The sequence below is a fragment of the Nicotiana tabacum genome, chromosome 4 (genome assembly GCF_000715075.1).
Source record: "Nicotiana tabacum cultivar K326 chromosome 4, ASM71507v2, whole genome shotgun sequence".
In the NCBI taxonomy this organism is placed as follows: Eukaryota; Viridiplantae; Streptophyta; class Magnoliopsida; order Solanales; family Solanaceae; genus Nicotiana; species Nicotiana tabacum.
The window spans coordinates 77,315,920-77,325,098 of NC_134083.1; positions in this window are offsets into that span (position 1 = coordinate 77,315,920).

Here is a 9,179-nt window from a genome sequence, read left to right on the forward strand (position 1 = left end):
TTCCCTGTGATCCTCCAATATGTGCCCAATCTTCAAAGACACTGAATTTATTGTCTCTTTAGGATTTCTTTCAATATCAGCAAGGAGAGTTCTTGGAAACCCTTTCAGACAATAGATTAGCTAGTTGCCCCACATGTCTTTCAAAGTTTCGAATGGTCGTGCCCTGTTCTATGATAGTTGCGCCATGGGTTTCAAGTCTCTCATCTGTCTTAATAATAATGGCCTTCATCAGGTCTTCCATGCTAGATTGATTAGACTGTGAATGCTGATATTGTTGCCTCTGCTAATTTTGAAAACCTAGAGCTCCTTGTCCCTGGGGTCTGGAGTTATTTTGCTGCCATGCATTTGCACTACCACCTGGTGAACTCCAAGAGAAACTTTGGTGCCTCTCCCCCATGGAGTAAAAATTGTTGCCACTTTGGTAGTTGACTCTATCAAAGCTCCCCACAACATTTACTTCAGCTAAAGCTTGACACTCATGTGTAGGGTGTCCCATTCCACAAAAGTCACATGCTGCTTGTGGCTCACTTACCTTGGCCAATGTTAAATTTTTTTTCTCTCTGGTCATGGTGTCTAGCTGGGCTTGCACTGATGTTTTTGAGTCTACCTGTAGACTCCAGCTGACTTTCTTCTATTTACTCTCAGCAGACCGTTGGTTAGCATCTTCAGAGAGCTCATCAAGAATTGCAACAATCTCCTCAGGAGTCTTCTTCATTAAAGGACTTCCAACTGCAATACTCTAAGTTCATCGTGAGCAAGGTGTCAGTCCATCCAAAAAGTCCTGGAGTTGCATCCATAATGCAATCCCATTTTTCTGATACTTTCTCACTATCTCTTTGAATCTTTTCCAAGCCTCGAAAACTGTTTCAGTGTCCCTTTGTCAGAAGTTATGAATTTCCCTTCTGCATTTCACTATTTTTGACAGCTGAGAAGTATTTATCAAAAAACTTTTTAGTCATATCTTCCCATGTCCCGATCGACCCAGTTGGTAAGCTACGAATTCAGTGCTTCGAGACATCCTTCAGTGAAAAGGGGAATGCCTTTAAGTAGACCGCATCTTTTGATACTTCATTGTACGAGAAAGAGTTCATGATTTCATCAAAGTCCATCAAGTGAATGTCCAGATCTTTATTCACCTTCCCTCTGAAGACACAGTTGTTCTGGATAGTTTGAAGCAAACCTTGCTTCAAATCAAAATTATTCGCTGCTATGGGTGGAGGTCTAATACTGAGCAATCCCTGATTGTAGGCTGGTCTGGCATAATCATGATGCTCTATCAAGACCGGGTACCATATTTTTGAACTGGTATTCAACCAAGGGTCGGTTTAGATTGAATCTTCGACCTCCACCATCTTTGATAGTGTCCTTGGTGGCTTTGAGGGCTGCCTCAGCTGCTATCCGTGCAGCTTCTCGTGCAGCCAAATCAACTACATGCTCACTGTTTTTAGCCATGTGTTCTTGGGTTGAAGGTAGTCCTAAGATTTTTTCCGGTGAATTCTTTCACTTTCCTCAACTATTGCGGACACTTTTCCACCTCTGGATTGTATGAAATTAATTCTTTTGACAAAGATCGAGTCATACACTAGAGAAGTCAACCAATTGCCTGCACACGGAAGAGAAAACCCGTGAAGAATAAAATAAAATAAGTTCCTGAATCAACACCAAAAACTATTTTAAACACTATTGATTGTCAATCCCTGGCAACGATGCCAAAATTTGACGAGCATAAAATACAACACGAAATTGATGTTCACTAGCCAAAGATAGTATAGTTAAATTATCGTCTCCACAGGGATTGGATTTAAACAATGCTCTAGTAATTTCTGGTTTAACTGCTATTCAGGATGATCAAAATTTGATTTTGATTGATTACGAATTACGATTAACTACTAACGTAAAGCAATTGATAATTGACTGCAAAGAACTAGAGATTAGCAGAGTTGATTTTTTTTTATCAATGTGAGTAATAAAGGTCATGACAGGATAGGTGCTAGATAGCTATTTGGGATTTAAAGCTATTAAATTCACTCTAATGTTCTAATGATTCTCATGAATTCACTCGATAATTAGTTCAAACGTGTAGTCAAGACTCCTCTCTTGATTAAATCTTACCTCTACGAGGTGAACTAATATAAGCACCGTGAAAATATGCAAGCATGCGTTAATGGATTAGTCTTTAGGAAAACGTCTCTCGAATATTCTCCTAACTTGATTTAATCAATAATTCAACAAGCTCGTTCGATTACTTAAGAGAACCACTGAATAAACCAAACAAAATAATGCAAATATAATCACAAAAATTTTCCTCTTTCGATTAAATAAATCGGTGAATAAAGTTGCATCAATTCAAAGCTCCATAAACGAATTCAAGCAAAGAACTAGAGTAAAATCCATAAATATTTATTAAAATACTATATCCGTCAAACCCTATGGGAAACTACCCCATAATCATGGAAGAAGTCATCACAACTATAATCAAAGAGTAAGAAAACATTAATCGAACGTTATGATCCAAACTCTCGTATTGAATTATTGTAAAAATAATGAAATTCTATGTCTTATAGCCTCCAATACTCTCCCAAAGCTTCCAAGGTCAAAAGTCCCTTCAAAAATATTTTTTTGGTATATTTATATCATGTAGGAGTGGCCCCGGATGAAACTACATTTTCCAAGCCGAAACAGAAAAATACTCTGAGAAAATTGTACAGGCGAGCCGCGCCATGCGCCTCCCCATGTCGGGCGCTAGTGGGAATGTTCAGAGAGCAGATTCTGACAGGGCAACGGCAATTTACACTGCCGCACTTCCCCATGCGGCGCGACAGTGTTAGTTTTCCAGAGTAATTCGTTTTCTTCAATTTTTGACATCCAGAATTCGCTCCCGACCCCCGAATGCAATCCCGGTTTAATTCCTTTGGCTTTTACTCAGACTTCAAAGCTCCAAATTGTTCGATTTAGCTCCAGATTATCTTCTTAACTCGGAATCACTTCCTGCAAGGTATAAAATACATAATAAATGCAATACACTAACATTTAAGCTCAAATACAAGTAAAATGCAGTAATTGGAGTGCAAACTACGACTAAAATATGGGTTTCTAGCCTACTATCAATGCCTTTCATGTATAACAGTCACACTCTAAATCTTACCACTGAAGTTAATTAAACATGAGTTTATCAAAAGATCTGTGTTTTTCCCAATTTACACATCAGATAAGACTTTTCATTTACCATTTAGCATGAGAAAATGCATCTTTATGCCTACATGTCAAGTAATCAGATGTCATGTCATTGTCTAGCATAAGGAAGGTGCATCTCTATACCTACATGCCAGATATATATGTCAAGTAATCAGATATCATGTCGTTGTCTTGCATGAGGAAGGCACATCTTTACGCCTACATGTTAGATATACATGTCAAGAACTCAGTTTTACAGTGGGATCGTTAAGTGCACACAATCTTAGCACACTCCAGGCGCCTGGCCTAAATGGCCCAACAATATCACCACGGATCCATCAAAATAATTACACTTAGAATTGTACGGGTGCCTGGCATAATTGTCCATCATCAAAGCACGTATATGAAATACTATGTCTGCACCCACTGCTGGCATGTCACACTCCGGAAGGGCGAATCCTACCCAAGCGCTAATCATAATCACTTAGCCCAAATTATGGGTCCTGGTGCCCGCATAACCTCAAATCAGTATAGCTTAGCCCAATGTGGGGCCTGTATACGCCTCACCTCGATATCAATATAACTGTTGCGGTGTGCAACTCGATCCAAATATCAATATAAATACATCTCTATAGCCCATATCAGTCACGAATCTGCTCAAGTCTCAATATACAGACATCTCAGAGAAACACAATCCAATTATATAACTCGAGGATAACATAATATGTCTCAAATACAATTCAAACTCGTGTCACGTACGTGGACACCAATAACACGTGAGGCTGCATATCTAAAGTGCACAGAGACCGAGATATAACATGCGAGTATAACTATAATGACTGTACAATATGACTACGGCTAAGACAAATAGCTCAACATGGCGAAAATTACCCTATCATGTCTCAAACATATGAACAGGTAGCCTAGGCATGATTCCTAACATGAATAATATCCCACGTAGTCACATAAATGGAGAAAAAATGAAATCAAAGAAGCATAATATCAAAACAAGGCATATAATAGCCTACAGACTACCCGGATCATGAATACCTCGGTGCACGTACCCGCACCCGTCACCTAGAACGTGCATCACCCTCAACCCATCTCAAATATCACAATTCTCAGGGATATCTACACCCAAATCCAAGTTTAGATATGTTACTTACATCGAACAAGTCAAATCTAATATCGAGCAAGCCAAACAATACTCTAGAATGCTATCCCGTGCAAATAAACCCCCGAACGGCTTGAAACTAGCCAAAAGCAACTCAAAATTATCAATATTACCAAAGGAAATAAACTCAAACGATAAAGGTCGAATCATTAATCAATTACTCAAAGTCAACCAAAAAGTCAAACTCGGGGCCGCATCACGGAATCCGATAAAACTCACAAATTCCGACAACCCATACGAATACGTGTCAAACCATACTAATTTCACTCAAATCCGACTCTGAATCGATGTTCAAAACTCAATTAATCACTTTAGGAAAGTTTAGACAAAACTCCCCAATTTCTCTTTTGAAATCATCAATCAAATTCCAAAATCGAAGATGGAATCACGAAATATTCAAAACCGAGTATAAAATACTTACCTCATTCCATGTGGTAAAAATCGCCTCCAAAATCGCCCAAATTCGAGCTCCATAGCTCAAAATATGATAAAATAACCAAGACCTTCGAAATAGAGTACTATATACACTGCTCCAGGGGTACCCTTCGCGAACGCAGAAGAAGCCTCGTGTTCGCGAAGCACAAACATAGTTGATCACATATTTACCCTTCGCATTCGCGACACATCCCTCGCGAACACGATGCACAACAAAACCAAACTCCGTGAACGCGAAGACAAGACCTCAAGCTCCCAACTCAGCTCTACGCGAACGCGATTACATTGACCCGAACGCGATGCTCATGCCTTTACAACCTATGCAAACGCGATTGCCCAGTCGCGAACACGAATAAAAAAATGTGCATTCCATATTTCCTCTACACGGTCGCGAGCCTAGCTCCGCGATCGCGATTCTCTGCAGATACACCAGGAATCAGCAACATAAAAACCACTGAAAATGGTCCAAAATCAATCTGAAACATACCCGAGCCGCTCGAGACCCTGCATGAACATACCAACAAGTCCTAAAATATAACACGGACCTACTCGAGACCTCAAATCACGCATAACAATATCAAAACCACGAATCGCACCTCAATTCAAATTCAATGAACTAATGAACATTTCCAAATTCAAAACTAACGGCGAACAAGACTAAATACATCGAAATGACCTCAAAGTTTGCACACAAGTTCCAAATGATGTAACGAACCTATTCCAACTCCCAGAACCACAATCTGAACCTGATATCATCAAAGTCAACTCTTATCCAAACTTATGAACATTCCAAACCTTCAATTTTCCAACTTTCGCCAAATAGTGCTGAAACCTTCTAGAAACATCCAAATGCAAATTCGGGCATATGCCCAAGTCCAAAATTACTATCATGACCTAACAGAACCATCAAAATTCCGATCCGAAGTCAAATACACAAAAGTCAAACTTGGTCAACTCTTCCAACTTAAAGCTTCAAACATGAAAATCATTCTTCCAAACTAATTCCAAATCACCCGAAAATCGAAACCGACGATACACACAAGTCATAATACAACATACGGAGCTACTCATGCCCTCAAACCACTGAACAAAATGAAAATATTCAAAATGACCGGTTGGATCATTACAGGTCCAGTGCCCATGCCTAAAAATGAATGGGCTTAGTATATTGGGCTTCTATTTGCCTAAGGTCCAAGACGTGGCCATTTTCAAGGGGACCTTAACTTCAGAGTGAGTTGGGACAATGATGGCAAGGCCCAACTTTCATTTCTTTTTTAAGTGTCTGGCAGATTGTGTTTCTCGGGTTCAACACTGCGATTAACTCTACCAGGTCCACACCTATCCATTTGTTACTACCAATGTTACTTCTAAGATCCAAATCAAGTTGGTCACTTGGAACTTATAAGCTTATTAGTTCCAAAGTCATTTCTTTGATTACTTGAATTCTCTTTTAGACACTTGCTAATGATTAGCCTCTTACGTTATTCTCGTAGTTTGCCAAAAATCAAAGTGTTAACATTTCTAATAGATCGAATCGACTCTAATATTTTCATTTCACTTATTTTCAAGATTTGTTTAGTTTCGAGTAAACTTTAGCACGTTAATAGTTCAACCTTTTATCCCCTAAATAATCGCAAAGCTCGAGTGTGCGCAAAGTATTAAGTTATGAATATTTCTAATGGCTTAACAATTCAAGTGACATTTAAAATCTTACACACCCTGCTACAATAATCTCCATAAGCTATGCCTCACAATAATCTCAAAATTAATTTAGGAAAAATAAATACGATAGTTGCTTTAGGCACAACTTAACAAAGTTACTCATCATGGTTATGGGTCGGTTTACGTGGCATAACTATGATGCATAAACCCAAATTCAAGTATGCGCTCACACGACTTGACTAATTAACTTCAAACAATAATAAAGTGTTACTAATCATGAGTACATGTACATGGCATGTTTTTTGGCACACAACCAAAACAAGGATATGGTTCATGTGACTTGTTCAAGATAAATTCCATAACTCCTTCAATAAGCAATCTAAAAGTGAAAATATGTAAATTTCCTAAAAACATAGAGTATCCGGATTAATTAAATCAAGTATAATTATTAAGCAACCATACTAGAACCATAGGACTCGGGGAAGTGTTTTACACCTTGTCCTCGGTCAACAGAATTACTTACATGATCTTATGTGTTCCCAGACCATACCCGGAGTCAAAACTTTTACCTTGAAATACCAAAATCAAATAATTTCAAGTGGCAACTTCTTTAAATAATAAATCAATCTCTTTTCAAATTGTGTCACTTTAATTGAAAAGCCTATTTTTTTCACGATCCCCGAAAAAAGGATGTGTGACAATATACATATTGTTATTTTTCAAAAATTGTAATGTTTAATATTACAAATGGTATATTACGTCTTTTAAATTGAATATTTTGAAATAAGAAAGAAATTGAGGCGTGGAAAAACAGAGGAGAGAGAAAAGAACCATGTGAGAAGAAATTACGACTGTACAGCGTGGAGAGGAAAGAGGAAGAAGTAAACAGATGCCGTAAATTAACTTGTAGTAACAACCTATGACTAGTTGGGAAAAGTTCACCATTGATATTTAAGTACTGGTTCTCTAGAAATTAGCAAAAATTGACTTTGAATATTTGATTGAATTTTGAGAGAGATGATATTATCGCAATGAAATATTGAGTAAAGATACGTGAGAGAATCTTTGAGAGAGAATCTAGTCCATTAAAACGTAAAATTTGATAAGTGACATATAATGATATTAAAAATTGAATAAAATTTTATAAAGTAGGTATAAGGGTAAAATATATATTTATATACTATGTTAAAAGTACGAATATCCTTAGCGAAATGTTGTTCGCTTTTTTTATCCTTTAAAATAAATTTTACATTGAATAAAATTATAATTTAAGTTATTTTTCTAAAATATTTACATTAATTATATCCTAATATTTAGGACTTCAAAATTTATCATTCGCCTTTTTTATCCTTTAAAAAAAAAAATTACATTGGACAAAATGATAATTTAAGTCATTTTCCTAAATTTTTGACGTTACCTATATCCTAATATTTAGGACTTCAAAATTTTAATATTTCATGTGAAGTAAATATTACTTATACTCTTTCCTTATTTGAATGCAATTTAAGACTCTAAAAAGATATCGGGCTAATAATTACTTAAAATTATTTGAAGATTTTACGTATTAATTTGGACGCTGGTAGAAAAGGCATTGGATTGCTACATTGAGTTTTAGTTATTACTTGGGATTTTTTTATATTTCTTTTATTTATTTCTACGATGCGTAGAAATTTTTGTTAGAAGGCCTAATATTTAGGGTTACTCCTTTTCTTTTCCTGTACAAAATGAACTCTTTCAAGCATCACAAAAGGTAACATAGTGTTTAAACACCAAACTCTTCACAAAATTTAGATAAGCTTATATTTAAAATTTTGAAATTAATTGTGAATTTTTACTTTAAGTTTCCAAGAACTTAACCTTCGAAATTTTATTTAATATAGAAAGAAGTTCGTTAGAATTAAATTCAACATGTTAAAAATACACTCATCTCATGGAAAATAGATTTTTTTAACAATCTGCAATTAGCGATGAATTTCTACTATTTAACTACAAAATACTATTTCTTTTATAGTTGACATGTTTAGAATACATAATATCTCAAAATTATTTCATGCGATGTTAAAATAAAATAAGGGGATACATAATAGTCACGTAGCTTTCAAAATTATCTAAGTTATTTTAATGCTTAGCTAGGTCATCCAGTACTTTGTTGACTAAATATGATTCATATTTGTCAATTTCAAAACTTTATATTTTTAATTTTTATTTATAACTCAAACGAATTACTTAATAGTATTTGTGATTTTTAAAAATTTTAATTTATTGAATAGAATGCGCGTCTTAGCGAAATATTTTTCATATTTTTACCCTTAATAGATGGATCTATGGGTTTATTTCAACGGAGAATAAATTAAGCCAATATGTCCACTATTGTCTTTGTTCTTTCCCCAAATTTGTGGGTAGAGAAAATGTGATCTATTATTTCTTGCGCCTTACACCTTCATATAACAAATATATGGGAGTGATCAGTGCCCAACTCTAAAGTGTTCAGTTAAAGGTATCAATGGTGGTAGAAAAAAATGTGTTCTCCTGTGATGATCATGGGCAGAATTTCTTTCTTGATTATATTAAGTTAGCTAAATACGATCAACTATCAATAATCATCATTTTTGAAAACTTACACAGATTTTTTTAACTTTTTATTTTATGAAATATTTTTATGTGAATTTTTAAAATTTGCACTCATTGAAATAGGGTATACGTGTAACGCGCGTATCTTAAAACTAGTGAGGTT